This window comes from Sinohyriopsis cumingii, chromosome 12, assembly GCF_028554795.1.
Source record: "Sinohyriopsis cumingii isolate HCF-2022 chromosome 12, ASM2855479v2, whole genome shotgun sequence".
Lineage (NCBI taxonomy): Eukaryota > Metazoa > Mollusca > Bivalvia > Unionida > Unionidae > Sinohyriopsis > Sinohyriopsis cumingii.
Window position 1 is genome coordinate 108,886,208 of NC_142972.1, and position 18,893 is coordinate 108,905,100.

At 35.6% G+C, this 18,893-nt stretch overlaps 1 long non-coding RNA gene across 1 annotated transcript in view; it reads right to left on the bottom strand.

Moving 5' to 3' along the window:
* Nucleotides 1-664: 664 nt before the first annotated feature.
* LOC149787233 (uncharacterized) overlaps nucleotides 665-18,893 on the bottom strand; it is a 37,906-nt gene continuing 19,677 nt past the window's right edge. Inside the window, exons 2-3 of the long non-coding RNA XR_016425131.1 lie at nucleotides 6,395-10,470; nucleotides 665-1,334 (exon numbers count right to left, since the gene is read on the bottom strand). This is a non-coding gene — a long non-coding RNA (uncharacterized LOC149787233). The remainder of the gene's footprint in view (nucleotides 1,335-6,394; nucleotides 10,471-18,893) is intronic.

Below are 18,893 nucleotides of genomic sequence, written 5' to 3' on the forward strand. Positions count from 1 at the left end.
AAAAATACTTTTCGACGGAAGGGAGATGACTGGACTTCTGAACGAATGGGAGAGAAATATATTCCAAGGATTATTGTTTGGGATGAATTATGTACAGTGTCGCTAGAAACGCTAAAAAATTTCTTGATTGGCTGTTATTGAAGAATACTGCAGTAATAATGCGCGGAGATCATGGTCAACCACCACTCTTTGTTGGATTGTCTCCACACGGACAGTTAAAATAAATTGTGGATTATTATGAAGAAATAACTGATGATCACAGAGCACTTGATCCAGAATTAAGGGAGTTTAAGAAATTAATCAGACTACAACCGAATAAAATTCAGTGTGAAATAATGCGTGAAATAATTTCAGAAACTCCTATTAACAATTTGTGGAATTTATGGAGACCAAATAATTTTATTGTGGCAAGTAGAAAGATAGTTCGAGTTACACTTCAACAACAATTATTTATGTTTCATAAACATTGTGACAAAATAAAATAAGCGCAACTTTGATCTCGATGCTGAATTTATCACGACATTGAAACAACAGCAAAATAATCAGTGTGCGAGCTGTGACACAGTAATGTTGCGGAGCAATATTCTTAATAATCAAAGACAATTTACTGTAGACAGAATTAATAGTAGTCTTGGTCATACACGGGAAAATACAATACTAACCTGTCCTAACTGTAATCGAGCGGATAGTTTACAAAAGTGATCGCGGCGGTAATTGTGTATCCTCGAGAATAATTTGTAATTGTTCGCGCACAAATCCACGTTCAGGAGCAGTTGAATTTAATCTGTAGATTGCAGGTCTGTCCGTGAATGCTAGAAATTTTATGTGTTGTAATACTCCAAATAGAATCTGTTGCTCTTTTTTTTACCGCCTTCAAGTTCACCAGGTTCATATAAATATCTTACAGTTATATTACCTAGCACTGGTTGTTTTTGAAAATTCGCGTCGTTGTATTGGTATGAGTTATGTGATCGCATCAAAGGGTTGCATGACAGTTGTTCGAGTGATTTCATTATATAATGCAGCTATCACACTTGAATTATTTCCTTCACGTATTGATATCCAAATAACCGCTCAGCAAGTGTTCGATTAAATCGTTCAACAATTTCCTGATCACGGTGAATTGCGGTATGTCCTCGTCTGATGTTTGACGTTATTTTGCTTCATCAACGACGATACTGCACCTTGAAATTCCTTGCCAGGATGAACCTGTAATAGTTGTGGCCAGCGTAGACCACCTTGTGGTCCAGATCCTCGCAGAAAAATTCGTTCAAACGCAGAAGCAACTTCAGTTGCTGTTTTAGCCGATAACGGATCTGCTTCCTTGTATCTACCTGCAACGTAAAGAACAGTTAGCGTGTATTTGTATGTTAATTTACGTATTCCAGTTTTGATAGTATCGTGTGGTAAAAATATTATATCCACCTGATGAATTTCATCTGGCACGCTGACATCAAACTGTGCATGCTGAATTCGTTTAGGCGGTGGTAGTCAAATTTGCCATATTGCCTGTCGTGCTAACCAATTTGCGGCCGCAGAACGTGTAGCATTTGCTGCATCAGCAAGTTTACTAATCGCTGCTCTACCCTTCCAATATCCTCTTGGGCTATAATAAATCGATTCCATTATTTCAATAATTGCTTGATTAATTGCTTGCTCTTAATAATAATTTACCTTTCATCGCAATCTTACCAACCAGTTAGCTAACGAATCTCTGAAAGATTTTTTTTATATAGAATTTAACGAGTGAATTAACTTCACATCTGCAAATATGTCGTTGCTGAAGATCTTTACCTTTATAACCTACATCATGAATATGACATGCTTTATCTATAGCGTTTATTGGATATTAACCAGGTTTTGGCTGATCTTAGTTATCAAGTCGAATATCAAGTCGTGTTTCAGGTCCACAATAATTATATCCAGGAAGATGTTTTTCTAATGGGTATTTAGCCCATGGCGTTCCTGGTAATTTCCCCAGTGACGTAGCGATATCACCACCTGATTGTGTCAGGGAAATAAATTTAATTTTTTGTGCCACATCTTACACACTTGCCTGTAACCGCGCACTTGCTATGTTTTGTTATTATTGTTGTTAATCCACTTGTGGGGGTGGATGTTCTGCATCAAACAGAATATAGATTAATATTATAAGTATACGTATGTAATTGATTTCTCAGCAACAACAAAGCAAGAACCAGTCAAACATCATCCAGCGTTACCAAATTCTATTAGAGCAATTATCATAGGTCCATCTGGGACTGGTAAAGCACAATTGCTACTTAATTTGATAATGAGATGGATTAAATTGAATCAGCTGTATTTAGTAGCTCCGTCATTTGATGATCAGCAATGCTATGAAGTGCTTAAAGATTTTAATGAAAAATGCAGAACTGTTTGATGAGAACGGCAATGATATTATTGAATTTATTACTGATATTGGTGAGGCCCCATCTGTAGATGACATTGATGGGAATATTAATAATTTAGTAGTTTATGATGATGTGATGCTGGACAAACAATCAAATCCAACTAGAATATTTTCTCGAGGCAGACTTAAAACACGGATGTGATTTATGTTACTCAGTGATATACACAAATATCAAAAGTGATAAGAGATAACTGTAATATTTTAGTTGTATTTAATGGAGTTGATACATATACTCTGCGAAATATTCATCAGACTTGGTGTAGCGGCCACATGGATAAAATTAAATTTAAAAACTTCTTTTCGCGAGCAGTCAACCCCGCACGGATTTATAACAATAAATTTACATGATCGTCTATCACGATATCGTTTAGGCCTTGATAAAATTTTTGGATGAGAGAGACTGATTTAACAACAGCAGCAGAGGAGGTGCGACTTAATGAAGCGTCACGGTGGGTAAACACGCGCGCAAACTTTAAAAAAAACCAAAAAAAAAAACCACCAACGACAACAATAAAGTAACAAAAAAAAACCTAACCTAATTAGATAAACTCTCGGTTAGTTAAAGGTGTTGTTTTGGCGTTATTGACCTTGTATTTTATTTTCGTAGGAAGCCTTATTTTTTCCAAAAAGGACATTCCAGCAAAAGATAAGTTCACCTCCTCTGCTGCTAAAAACTTAAAGCAAAAGAATAATTCATTTTTATTCTTAAAATATAAAATGATACTTTTAATTCTGTTTACTGACATACACAATGACTGTAACGATTTCCGTTATGTGGCATGGGTGGTGATGAGAGATTTTAAAACCACATGCCCCCTCTTTTAAGAACCCCATTGTCAGGTTATCTTTTTGTGGCAAAATGGAGCCACTCTTCCGTTTGTATTCCACGCTTAATTCAAGTTCGCTCAACATATCTGATATGTTTTCATGCAAACAAGTAGTTAGATGGCTTTTTAGAAGCTGTGTAGTATTTGTGGTTTTTTTTAAAGAACATGAAAATAACAGTGTCGTATCTACCTTAATTACAGAAGTTTTTCACAGAAGTAAATAGTGGATATCTACGTTTGTTTTACTAGATGTACGGAAAGCTTTTACGAGTGCAGTGGATACATTGAAACGTCACGAGTAGCGAAGCTACGAGCGTCAATACAAAATATTTTCACGTCACAAGTGGCGAAGCTACGAGCGTCAATACAAAATGTTTCCACGTTAAGAGTGGCGAAACTCCGAGCGTCACTACAAAATGTTTCCACGTCACGAGTGGCGAAGTTACGAGCGTCAATACAAAATGTTTCCACTTCACGAGTGTAATATTTCCTTGCATCTACTCAGAAACGTAGGTTTTCATTTTATTATGTGTTTTTTAAAAGCAAAATCTGCCCATTTGCACGGATATTCTCCGATATGTGCCAATGCAATAAACAGCTGCATTACAGCATCAATATAAGAAAGTTCCGAAATTTTACAAAAATTTTGGAACGGCGACGTTTTACAAATTTAGCTTGTACATATCATGCTTCAAATTGTGCATTTTGTCAAAATAATGACAATATTCGTATAAAAAGGAAGATATTTTTTCGTCAACACATTGCATGCGTGGATTAGTACCGTTGTTGTCCGGTAATGTAAAACCATCACAGATCTGTTGGATCCGAGACTCCAGAGTGTAACATGTTTTAACGACACTTTTGTTCGTGGTTGTATTGTAAGTTTGCTTTTAATACTTTACGTTATTTATTTTGTTTATTTGTACATTCTGACGTGAATCTATGTGTGGCCTTGGTAAGCTTGCAGTAGCAGAGGCATCATCCCATTTTCATTGTCGCTTAATTTCGGTTTGCAATGAACACTAATAAGCGCTTAATATTTTCGTCGTTTTCAGACACGATTGTAATGCGAGTTAAAATTGCTACTTTACCAAATATTTTATTATATCTAACCTCAAGTCTGTCTCTTAAAAATATGTACCGTTTGTAGTAGAATAGCGGTCTCAAACACGCGACCTGTGATGCTATTTCATGCGGCCCGCAACGACACACGGAAGTTGCAAAATAATTAGCAATGCAGGTTGTTTTCTTCACATGCAGCCAGTTTTGATAACATTTCTATTGTTACATCGTTTACTTCTTGTTTCCAACATTTCAACTGGCTACCATGTAATGTATATGATCCATTTTCGCTCAATGAAAAGGTTTCAGTGATGAGGCCCTCAGGCCGATGTATCTAGTCGTCATGTTGCCCTCGTAATGATTCAAGTCTGAGATCCCTGTAGTAGGGTATTAATGTATACAATGCTGTATCGGTAACACATAGCAAGCGATCGCCTAAGTTCGGTCACTGACAGATTCCATGATTCATGTACAAATCTAATTATAAAACGTTATTACATGAAGTCCAAGTTTTACTGTTTGGAGTTCGTTTAAATAATTTCTTGGTGGCATCTCGATGATTGCATAAATATATACCTGAGGTCTGTACTCACCTTGATTGCCGAACTACTTAAGAAAAAAAGATTTTATAGTCAATCATATATTTCTTTAATTGCATTTGACCGTGTAATTGGCTTCCAGTCGGCTTTTAGGACTCATCACTCCCATGTCACTATCTTTACTAAATTAAGCGACAGATGGTTGTAAGATTAGGATTAATATAAACAAATAAGTGTCCTATTTATAGATCTTAACAAACTAATCTATTAATCTTACACTACCGCTAGATAGACTTACACTGTACAAATAGGATGATGCTTCTCTGCATTGGTTCGAGTCATATCTTTTTGTCTGAACAACAGAACCCTGCAAGTTGCGATTAGTTTCAGTTACCAACACTAAAGAGGTTTTCATGGTGTACTACGTGGATTTATACTTTGACCTTTTTTGTTTTTGTTATATATCAACGACCAACTTCTAACGATTGAGTCTAGTATCTCTGATATAGTATACGGATGACTCAACTTTGCACACTTCCTCAGCAATCTAAATGACACTGAAACCGATATAAATGCTGACCTGAGGAATGCGAATGATTGGTGTTTCAACGAGTATCTTGAATCTCAATGCTGGTTAACCAAATGTGTCGTTTAATTAAATTAAGTTATTTTATGGGAGCAATTAAAAGCTTTGAATACTTTATGTGGATGACACTTTATCATAGTCCGTTCATGTACAAAATTTATATTATGTATTTCATTCCGTCCTGCCCTGATTGGTAGGGTTAAGGACCACCTTCCTCCAAATACAACATAATTATTACATAATGATAGCGTTTCTTAAAGACCAATATCCTTTGATTGACTATGTTCTATTTGTGGCAACGCATGCAGCAAAGTAATTGATAATATTTCCAAACAACACAAAAGAGCTGTACATTTGATTCTATATGAAATTTTCTGTGCTTCAGCCTTAGAATTATTTAAAAACGTAAGTTGGCCGACTGTCAAAAGAAGAAGCAGCCATCACAAACTTATTTACGTGTTCAAATATATTCATAACTTGTCTCCTGAATAAATAAACGAAAACGTCACATTGATTAATACCTCCATGTCATATCTTGTACGATCTACGATGAAGTTCTGAACTGCCTGTAGCAGAGTTATCCGAAAAGAGATGGATATGTGTTAAAGCAACATTGCTAATGGATTCTGTGTTGACACTGTCTTATCATCTCGTGCCAAGAGGTGTCCGCTTGTGGCAATATTTTATTCTTTAGCGGTGTTGATTTTCATAGTCACGACAAACTTGTTTTGTCCAGACTTTGTTATCTCATCAGTTTAAAACAAAAACAGAAATAGCTTTACTTTTTGACAAATGGGATACTCAAAACAGTCATATTACTATTAATCAAATAACACATTATGTTTCTCTGTTTCATGTTCTTTCGTGTTGTGTTTTACATCTTATTCGACATTTTTGGTTATTCTTTATTTTATTTTTTAAAAGTTCAGCTGCGGCTTATTAAACTCACTTGAACGTTTTCAGGTTGTCTCTCTAATTCAATACTTCTTGTATCTTTTATATTTGGTAGAGTCAACTTTTCGTATTCTTTGGTAGCTTTGTTTTCACTCTGCATTGTCTTGCTCACCTGCCATTTAAATGTAAAGTAAAATTGTAATATTCTTTTAAACAGTCTCAGTATGAACAACAGTTACCTGCAAAATGACTGTAAGAACAAATTGGAATAATGTAAATATAATGGTTAACTTCATAATTGATAAAATCATTATCAGTAATGTCTAATCTATTGTCCATGCTTGACTTTAGTGCATACTATAAAAGAGACTCTTCAGCTATGACCATAGCAACAAGCGCGGTTCAAGTTACACGTGCAAACAATACACATCTATATTCAGTGTTTCTGATAAAGCATTTTGCAACATTTTAAGATTCCTTATTTTCAGTTCGTTCTTGTGACATCAATATTTTGGGAAATTATGAGGCTAGTGCTCAGTGCAGAAAGGCAACATTAGCTTAAATGGGAAAACTCTGGCCAAATCACTAATTTCATTTGTTCAAATTATAACCTGCTCAAGTCATCGGTTGGGGCAATTTTGCTAAATACTGATATTACAGAGACCATTACATCATCTACTGATGATGTGGGCAATTTTGCTAAATATTGATATTACAGAGACCATAATGTCATCTGGTGATGATATGGGCATTTTGCTAAATATAGATATTACAGAGACCATAACGTCATCTGGTGATGATATGGGCATTTTGCTAAATATTGGTATTACAGAGACCATAACGTCATCTGGTGATGATGTGGGCATTTTGCTAAATATTGATATTACAGAGATCATTACGTCATCTGGTGATGATATGGGCATTTTGCTAAATATTGATATTACAGAGACCATTACATCATCTACTGATGATGTGGGCATTTTGCTAAATATTGATATTACAGAGACCATTACATCATCTACTGATGATGTGGGCATTTTGCTAAATATTGATATTACAGAGACCATAACGTCATCTGGTAATGATGTGGGCATTTTGCTAAATATTGATATTACAGAGACCATAACGTCATCTGGTGATGATGTGGGCATTTTGCTAAATATTGATATTACAGAGATCATTACGTCATCTGGTGATGATATGGGCATTTTATCAGCAGTAGCATTTAAAATTGCATGCCACCTCTTGATTGATTTCCATTTTTGTTCAGTCAATTTTCTGTCACGTACTAGCGGTTTTTCTTTAAGATTTATATTTTTCTTCACTGTTTAAATAATCGATTGAGTGATTGATTACTGTTTTTATCTAATCTCCTTCTTGGTGATCAAAATAAATTCATGGTCTATTTGTTAAACATTTGTTATGTGTACCCTTTTGTTTATCATATCATCGATATCATTCAATTTCGTAAAAGCAGATATATGAAAACCATTCTTTTTTATCCTATAATTCCAAGCCTTTGAAACAATTCCTGTAACTGATAGACTAAATAAATTAAACTAAACCGACATATATTTTCGAAAAGCACAATTTAGCTGCAAAAGCAACCATACCAGATGATTTGTCTTAATACCTGATTCTAATAAAAAAAATTAAACTTTTGTGTTATTTTCTACTTCTTCCATATTTTTATAGCCTTAATTAAATATATTTATAGGGGCCCCGAGTGGCCGAGTGGTCTAAAGCACTCTCCGTTACGGATCACTGCCATCTCACCTCTGTCTGTGTGGGTTCGAGTCTAGGATTCGGCCAATGTGGGTATGTGAGAAAGATTACCAGTAGCTTCTCGCCGATCGGTGGTTCTTCCCGGGGTTTTCCTGGGTTCTTCCTCCACCAATAATACTGGCCGCCATGCATAGCCTATCATATGCTGAAAAATGGCGTTAAACCCCGCAACAGCAACAACAACATTATATTTATATCTTAAATTTACGATGATGGTGAGCATGTACCTACATCAAAATATCTAGTTCGGCCAAGTCCCACTATCCACTAGTTAAGAGTTGTTGAAGAAAACATTACATACTGAGAAGAAGACGTATTAACCATCCCTGATAATAATGACTGTTTTAAGGCTTATTGATTACGTAAATGATAGTTCGTTAGCACCTTACAAACGTGCAGACGAAAACGATACATCTCCGCCACGGAAAAAGACAGTCCACTGAAAACTAAACAAAACCAAAATTAACTAAGTTGTATACATTGAAGAACAAATAGGAATATAAAATGTGATACATGAACTTAGGTGTAATATTATTAAAAGTCTGCAGAATCATTATTTTCAATCAACAACTCTGACTTCAGCACATATCAGACTCAATACTTCATTGAGATACAAGGCGAATAATGCTTTTAAAAAAGACTTCTTTAAACTGAAGATCAACTCTGCATTTGGAAAACAGATGGAAAATTTTATATAGAAGACAAGTGTGAAAATATATAAAGATAAAAATAAGCATTGAAAATTACAAAAAGCTTCATAACTGGCAGGCAGACAATTAAAGAGAGCTTAGTCTTTGCGATCATAAAGAACTGAAAAATCAAATTGATCAAATTGATTTATGGATGATTTACATTTCGAGAGCTATCCAAATCGTAATATATGTACATGCATTTATTAAGGCAAGTGAAAAATAAACACGGTGATAGAAGGAGACTATTTGATAATAATGAACTATTTATTCAATTTGCGACGCGAATTTACATGAAGAGTGAAAGAAAACACATTTCTACGATACAAGCAACTATCCTAAAATAGAATAATGGTAACACCCATCAAACAAATAAAAAGGATACCAGGCGTTTTCAAAGGTGAACATTCAGATATTAGGATGAAAGAGTTTGTTGTTTAGAGAATACAATTGTATTAGTTCATAACTAATCACAATGAAGAAAAAAATCTGTAAAAGAATAAATAACTTTGTAATAAAAAGAATCCTTTGAATAGCAGAGATTGTATGTTTAGTCAAAAACACAACTATAAGCAATTGATATTACTCAAGAAGTTCAAACATGATTTGTCCGCTAGCAAATTATTAAAGTTCTCTTTCATTCAATGGCCAAGTATAGGTGCTACAGAGTCCCCTCTCAAGTTTAAATCCTTTTAATTCGTCTTAAATTGCAAAACTTGTTGTCAGTGATAAAGATTTCATTAATTTAGACAGCATTGCAGATGCTTGTAATGATCTTTTTCATCCGTTGCTTGTAACCGTCTTAAAGAAAAATCTCCTAAATTGGATTCTGGTAGGCATTATAAATACATTACCTGACGGCAATATATCGTTTCAGAAGAACGTCATCCGGAGAAACATCTCCAAAGTGATTTCATGCTATGTCTGATGAAGGAAGTGAAGTACATCGTTATCCAAAGGAGTAACTTCTACAGTCAATTTTAAATTAATTAAACGCTCAGTACGACTTTTACAAATACCGGATTCACCTATTAAAAGGAAAATGTAATCGAAAAATTTGTCAAGTACAAAAATGCGAGCGACACCGCAAAGTTTTTAAAACTATCATTAGTATTTCAAGTTTTGTAGAACTTGGAAAGGACACAAATCAAGGTTAAACTTGGAAAAGACAAAATTCTCGGTCGATAGAAATTTATGAAGAGCTAGAAAGGGAGAGAACTCTCTGTAGAGCTTAAAAGGCACAGCAATCTCTGTAGAGCTTGAAATGGACGGAAATCTCTGCAGAGCTAGAAGAGGACAGAAATCTTTGCAGAGTATGACCACGACATAAATCTCTGTAGAGCTTGAAAGGTACAGCAATCTCTGTAGAGCTTGAAAGGTACAGCAATCTCTGTAGAGCTTGAAAGTGACAGCAATGTCTGTAGAGCTTGAAAGGGACAGCAGCAATCTCTGTAGAGCCTGAAAGGGACAGCAGCAATCTCTGTAAAGCTTGAAAGGCACAGCATTCTATGTAGAGCTTGCAAAGGGACAGAAATATCTGTAGAGCTTGAAATGGACAGCAATCTCTGTAGAAAGCTTGAAATGGACAGCAATCGCTGTAGAGTTTGAAAAGATCTCACTGGTCAGTTTATCTGGTGAATTTTCGTCCGACAATGACCTATTGCAGAAAAATGAGAATAATTTTACACTGGAGACACAAATAAAAACAAACTAATGATTTTTGTAGATTTTGACTGCGGCAATCAGGTTAATTCCTAATGCAACTGGTGGCTTTTATACTGAACCAACACTGCCACCAACCCCTACATTTTACTTTCATTGTTTACAGCAAAGAGTTATTTTGGATATTTTCCTGTGACAAGGCAGCTAAAAGAATCAGTATGTTCCTTATGCATACTAAAAGTTCACTAGTACTATAACAAATTAGCATACATTTCATCACCCTCAACCATCATGATGTTTAGATATTTACCTCTGTAGCAGACACATGTAAATATGTAAGCCACGTTGGCTGCTCATTTGCAGCGCAAGTTACGCATTTGATTTCCAATGCTCGTCTAACTGTGACAGGCAGTCACCAACAAGCCAACCCATTTGCAAGCCTAACTCAAAGTAAATCTCAACCACATTACAGATTTAGCTTTTGTGTGAATTTGTAAATGCTAGGCTTGTGATAATTAGGTTCATGCCTTCTACCTTAAAAATTAGGGAGGTGTCAAAATACGAACCTATTCAGTGAGACCAAAGGACAGACACTTCTGCAGAGCTAGAATATGACAGAGATCTCTGCAGAGTATGACCATGGCAGAAATCTATGTAGAGTTTGAAAAGGACAGAAATCTAGATAAAGACTGTGAAAATGATGGTGTTCCAAGAAACACACACGACAAAGGAATTAAGCAGCAGCTTTGTATCCAGTCACCATTTAAATAAAAAGAAAAAAATTAAAAGTCACGAAGAAAGAGAAACAAATGGTAAATCATCAGTAAGCTAAATACTGTTATACAAAGTTAAATACTGTTATACAAAGCTAAATACTGTTATACCAAGCTAGTTACTGTTATACCAAGCTAAATGATGTTATACATATCAAAATAATGCTATACATAGCTAAATACTGTTATACCAAGCTATTTACTGTTATAAAGCTAAATGCGGTTATACATATCTAAATACTGCTATACATGACTAAATACTGTTATACATAGCCAGATATTGTTATGCATAGCTAAATACTATTATACGAAGCTATTTACTATTATACAAAGCTAAATGCGGTTATAGATATCTAAATACTGCTATATATAGTCAAATACTGTTGTATCAAGCTATTTAGTGTCATACAAAACTATATACTGTTGTGCAAAGCTAAATACTGTTATACCAAGCTATTTAATGTTATGAGGTTAAATGCGGTTATACGTATCTAAATATTGTTATACATTGCTAAATACTGTTATACATTAAATACTGCTATACATGGCTAAATAGTGTTATATATAGCTAAATACTGTTATACATTAAATACTGCTATACATGGCTAAATAGTGTTATATATAGCTAAATACTGTTATACATTAAATACTGTTATACATGGCTAAATAGTGTTATATATAGCTAAATACTGTTATACATAGCCAAATACTTATATACGTAGCTAAATACTGTTGTGCATAGCATCTCTAAAAGTTCCTCAAAAAAGTGTACAAAACGCCTTGAAGCAGAAGGAGATTGATAAATGAAGAATTTATATCTGAACACGGATCTCATAAAACAGGAGGACATACAGCATGAATTATGATGGTGAGGTGAATAAAGTTATTGATAAATTTCAAGCCAGATGACTATTACATACATAAAAGTAACTTTACTAGAATGACAGTGGTAATTAACTTCGAGCAATCATAACATGATGTACACGGAAAAGCATAATTGGAGTCACTGGAAGTCTAATACTGGTACACAGTTATAAACCGTTTCAACGTTGGCATGTCATGCTTCATTCTATAACAACAAGATTATTTTTTTCTTCAGAAATTTAGGTCACCGGCTTGTATTACATACCACAAAACAAGTAAGGACAGAGTGTGCCATGGTGTGCAGAATTTAAACGTGATTTTCAATATGCTTACAAAAAAAAGAATTTCCTACAAAGAATCGTTGTATGATATGATAAAAGTGCTTCTATCACTATGTGTATCATTCGTTAAGTTTATAAAGAGAGTATCTGACGAAAAACCGAATTAATGTAGTAAGAATGATTTCTTGTAATTGTTTTGTATATCTATATTGTGTGCATAACTTTTATCCATGATTGGATGCTGTAGCTTATATCATAACTTTTATCCATGATTACAGTTTGTAGCTTATATCTTACCTTTTATCCATGATTGTAGGTTGTAGCTTATATCTTGTAGTTCAAGCTAATGATCATTTTTAAACAGATGTTTGCATAGCTGTCCATTGATGTGGATGTACTTTAAGATAAAGGTAATTTGTAAACATGTAGACATTGTCCTTTGACCATAGAATGATCTGAAAGTGAACTTATAAAACAACATTTTTGTCATCTTTTTGTGTCTTAGGCTTTTACATAAGTTTCTGATAAACGCATTTATTCATTCCTATCTTAATATCAGTCTAGTGGAATCACTTTTAGTTGTGTTTATACATGATTTAAGAGGAATCGTTTTTTAAAGCATATATTGGCATTACTAAAGTGTTCAATGAATTGATTAATACAATTTTGGAATTATAGTGAATTCATTTAAAGACATTATGGATTGTAGCATGGTAATATATAAAGACTGTTAATACATCAGCACATTCAAGACCGGAATTCATTCGGAACACATTATACTTTTGGACTTGTGATAGAACTTTTATTAATATTTGAGATTTAATTCACAATACTAAATTCCTCTTGAAATTTCATTTTTATAACTTAGAGAATTAAAGTATTTGTTGATTTTACAAAACTTATTGGTTTTATTTCTTTCTGTTACTTAGTTTAAGACCATTGAATTATACCATGATTGATATATTATTTTGACTCATGATATATACAAGTTTTTCTAGAGACGGAAAAAGATAACAAACTTAATTAAAGTATTTCATTTTATATGCATGTTTGTAAAATGTAAGGCAATGCGTGGACACATTAATTCGATGATATTCAACATATATTCTGGTAAATTAGACGATAACAATCATTAACTGGAACATCTAAGATCTTGAACTCCAATCATTGTTCAGAAAGCAGCTGACACTTTTAAACAACATGAAAAAGGTTAAAGAACCGATTAACGAAATACATCAACTAGCGAGGAAAATCAATGAATTAAAGGTTTCATATTATGCAGTTATCATTTAAAGACAACAAAACCTTTCTTTCACAATGTGTTTTGGTCGGTCCTGGACCGCACAGATTGTCTACTGGTTAGATCGTCCGTATCGGATGCGGGAAGTCGCATGTTCGAACCCCGACCGAGCCATGCCAAATACTTGTAAAAATGGTACTAGCAGGTGAATCGCTTGACGATCAGCATTCAGAGGTTAGTATTAAGACTGGTCGGCCTGGTGTCAGGATAATGTAACTGGGTGGGACATTTATGCGGCATGATGACCAGTGCTAGACATCGCTATAAACTGTCACACTGCAGACAAGGTAGCGATATGACTTAATTTTTTTAAAAACTACGTTTACACACACACACACACACACACACACACACACACACTGATCTTTTCATTACATTTTGTCTACTCGCAACAATCGGGTAGGCCACTTTCTTTTTCAATTAAGCTTGGTAATTTTTAAGGGTTGTCAAGATTGTACGTCTCTACTTTCAATGCATTAGTGGAGGTAACGGTAGCTGTAGTTGTTGTTGAATTAACTAAGGTCCATCTAATTAATTCAGGTTTTCTAGCATACAAGATTCTCCAATAATTTTTCTTGTAGGTGTGCAATAGTAAAGTGCTGTGTAAGAGGACGTGAACTTTACTTGGAGACTCGTATAAGACTGTAAACATGTACCTGTGGGAGGATTACTCGAACTTCACTAACACACTCTCATGTTAGAAATGTAGACAACGTTTGTACATGTACGGAAATATAGACAACTTCTTTTTATGTGTACGGAAATGTATACTACTTTTGTACGTGTATGGAAATGTATACAAGCTGTTCATGTGTATCGACACTGCCTGTTTTGTTGTACAGAATCGGCATGTTATAGGTTACACACTTTATTTCAATTAATTAAATTGAATCTGGACGAATAATGAGTATTTTGCGAGTTTCGTTAATGTTATGTGTCACAGAAAAGTTGCTCCAGCATCTTTCAAAGGCTTGCTTTTATGAGTCCAGTTATTCAATTTTAGTAAATTAATTGAGACAAGTAGTGAAGTGGGGCACTATACGTACAATGGGAATTAGCATTACAGACCCACCCACCCCCCGGGTCAATATACGTACAATGGAAATTTAACATGGCGAAAAATCGTGGGTCAATATACGTACAAGGGAATTTAACATGGCGAAAAATCGTGGGTCAATATACGTACAAGGGAATTTAACATGGGGAATAGAGTTTGGGCTTGTTTAGGGACAAGGGGATTTTTTTTTTTGTTTTAAATTTTTTTAAAAAAGGGGTAGGCAATTGAAAAGTCATTCTCTTTTCGAGAAATATGGGGGCCCTGAAAAGGGCCTTTGGTTTTCTTCTTCTTCTAATTTCTTCTATTTCTCCACCAGCTTCTTATTTTCTGTCCTACACGTTTTCTCTTCTTTTCTTTCTTTCTTTTCTCCTCCTCTTCTTTCTTCTCCTCCTCTTCTTTCTTCCTCTTCTCATTTTCTTCTTCTTTTTCAATTTTTTCGTTCCATGCTCTCATCGTTATCTTTTCCTCTTCATCCTCCTTCTCCTCCTTTATTTCTTTCAACAGATCACTGATGATTACCTTCATTTTTCGTAAATTGTTTATCTCCATCTTCACTCGATGGGGACTATAAGAATAGTGATCCTCGTTTAGGTTAACCAACATTTGCTCCATCATTCCTAAATTGTCCAGGACATTTTGCAATTTTTCCATTTTGTCAAGGTGGTTCGAAGCCATCTTCTTTTTTATTCTTTGCAGAATGGTTTGAACGACGAATACTGTGGGTTCTTATACGAAAAGCGCGGACGTGATGGAAAACATCCCCCTAAGACATAAAAATTGATCTTACCTAGATCATGATCAAACAACGCGCGGACGTGAAGGAAAACATCCCCACTTTTTCTCATTTCATATAATAAAACCCAAACTATACTCTCCACACACGCTAAGAAACAATAAACAAATCCATAATTTACTATCCACACAATCGTACGTGAGCGCTTACAATCACAAACACAAACACACAAACACATACTCTCACACTATTTAAAAACAGTTAGAGTTTTTATATTCACACTACTCTACCTACACACATTGGCAAATTAATAGTTATTTCTTTTCTAGAGTATTGGGTAGCCCTGAAAGGGCTGTTGGTTTTTTTTTTTTTTTTTTTGAACTCCAGATGCACCTATCTAATGGTTGCACCTTCCTGGCCTGGCGCCACACACGCATCTTCTTCCCCAGTCTCCTTTCACCTTTCTTCTTGGGAGTGCAGAGGCAGGATATGTGGCTTATAATCCCAATTTTCGGTTTCTGGGATTCTGAAATTTCTTCTTCTCTCCTTTTCCTCCTCCTCTTCTTTGTTTCTTCTCTCCTCCTCTTCTTTTCTTCTTTCCTCCTCCTCTTTCATTCTTGCTTCTTCGACAATGGCCTCCGCGGCCAGTTCATTTAGTATGCGCCTGGCATATTCCAGGTGCATCTGGAGTTCTAACAGTTTCACAATTCTGGTGTTCATTCTTCTGGTGGTGTTGATCAATCAACAAGGGTAGCTAGACTGCCGAGCGAGTTTCAATTTATACTGAAAGCGCGGACGTGATGGAAAACATCCCCTAAAAACATAAAATTGATCTTACCTAGATCATGACCAAAGAAACAACGCACGGACCTTAAAGAAACACTCACTCACCTTTGTATGCTACCCATCACTATTTTAAACATTTTTATAAATCACTTCAATAGACTATTTACATACGCAAAGCAATCCAATCTAACCCCAAATATACACCTCAAACACCAAAAAAAAAAAAACAAACATCATATTAAACTACTATCCACACCAACTTACGTTAGCACTTACAAACACTCTAACACATACCCTCACATTTTTTATAAAAGAGTTAGTGTTTATATTCACACTACTCTACCTACACACATTGGCAAATTAATAGTTATTTCTTTTCTAGAGTATTGGGTAGCCCTGAAAAGGGCTGTTTTTTTGTTTTTTTGTTTGCTATGGCAATCTTTTAGTTTCTAAGAATGCGATGTCCTCTGAGGATAGACTTTCTGGCGATAGGTCTGCTTCTTCGGAAAGAGAAGAAGAACTATTTGGTGTCGATACGGCAATCGACAAAGCCTCTGTCAGGTTCAGGTTGCTGCTGCTGTTGTTGTTGTTGTTGCTGTTGTTGCTGCTGTTGCTGCTGTCTCTGAAGTCTGTACTTCTCTGTCCATTCTTCTTTTTCCCTGTTCATTTCTTCTCTGAAGAGTTCTTCTATCAGGTCTTCAGTGATTTTTAACATTCTCACATTCTCTATTTCTTCTGGCTTCGGTATCAGACTGTGTCTGACCCTATGCAAATTCACGTAGGCTTCGTTGAGCTTAGCTAGTTTGGAGCACATCTTCTTAGGAGGATGAGTCGACAATGGATGGTTAGACTGGAAACAACCCCGGTTCTTAAAGTCAAAGCGCGGACGTGAAGGAAAACATCCCCCACACGGTTTTCGAGCCGCAACGTTCAGTGAGTGTCATGAGAGGGATAGTAAGAAATGAAAGAGCATCAATCCAACATTCTTATAGCTAAACAAAAGACAAAGGCATTTTTTTCAAAACACAACATTTTTTATTCAAAAATCACTTAACACTAATCAACAACTCTAACATTTTTAACAATAATCCAACAATATAACATCAAACATTTTTTTTCAAATTACAAACATTTTTTTCTTAATTGACAGTCTACTTTAAACAGGGCTGACAACGTTGTGAATGAAATTGTGATTTCCACTGTTGAAAGTCATTAGGCCATTGATGGACACTACGTTTCCTAGCTTGAGACAAAAGATAAGCATAATGGTCACAAAACCATCGATCTACTTTCGCATCGTTTCTAGAAGAAGAACGAGGATCAAAATGAGTCACTAAATGTTCTAAGGAATAGCCCAGGCTGCGATGATGCAGAAAATACACACAGTACTGTCCACACACCAAGGAATCTGTGCCTTGTAATTTCACATTATTGAATCGGGTGGTTTGAGCATTTCTTCTCATAAAGTCAATGATATCGTCTTCCAAAGGGGGCAATCCGTACGAATCGAAATATTCCACACATCCTTCTTGAGGAAAGTAGACGGCTACCCAATGGGTTCCTGGGAGATGACTGTCGTCCGTGTTGATCACGTAAGCTTGATGGTCTTTAGGTTTGCGATGAGGGAGTTCATCTTTAGCACAGACGACAGGATTCCAAGAAGCCGTATACGAACTGTGGTTCAAAAGGTAATAAAGTTCCCAGGTATCCATGTTTTGTGTGTGCTTTTTTTCTTCTTCACAGGTAATAATAAGTCGTCAATTCGATCCTGACTTTTTGCTTGAAAATGTCTGACAAATAACCGTTTCTTCGTTTCGTCTCCTCACTTTGATTCAGGAGAGCTTTGATACGATGGATCTCTTGAGTGGTTAATGGTGGACAAGAATGTTCACGCAAGTCTTTATACCACTGGTGCAACACGTCTTTGTCCGAGATGAGACTCCAAGCTTCGTCCAGATACTCGTTCAGTTTTTCTTCTTGACTCAACATCAGGCATTTATCGTGTTGAATTTGACTGGGATGATCGTTTTGACATCCATAGCAATTTTTCTTGATTAATTCCGTCATTTTTTCGACTAAGTGTTTGGCAAAACAGGAGACTAAATGGGCTTCTTGTTCTGACCACCTCGACTTCATCATGATCACTTCTTCTTCCACAGTCTCCTCACATTTCATGTCCAAAGTTTCTCCACTAGGTAAAGAGGGATAACAGTTTTCCATGGCTTCTAATAATCTAGAATGACTTCTCTCAAACTGTTGATTTCTATGGTATTGTCGAATTCTGCATACAGGATAACGTTCACTGTGCTCCCTGCATCCAGTGGACTCGCAAACTGAATTTCCACACGAATCTGGCCGGATTTTATAGGGTGGAAATGTCCCTCGTCGCTGCCTTGGCCTGGAGTGAAATCGAAAGCCCACAAAGCGTAGCCTCCTGCATAATCGTCGTACGTAATGCCGTGACTGGTGTTGGTTCCTAACTGTCCGGTAGCTTCGTACAGGGACAAGTACGATCTCAAATAATTCTTCGCGGCACCAAAGTTAGGCTCGAAAGGTCGGGTACACAAGGTCTTGCCATCGCGACTGACTTCGATCTTGGACACATTGCAATGCTTAAACTCAAA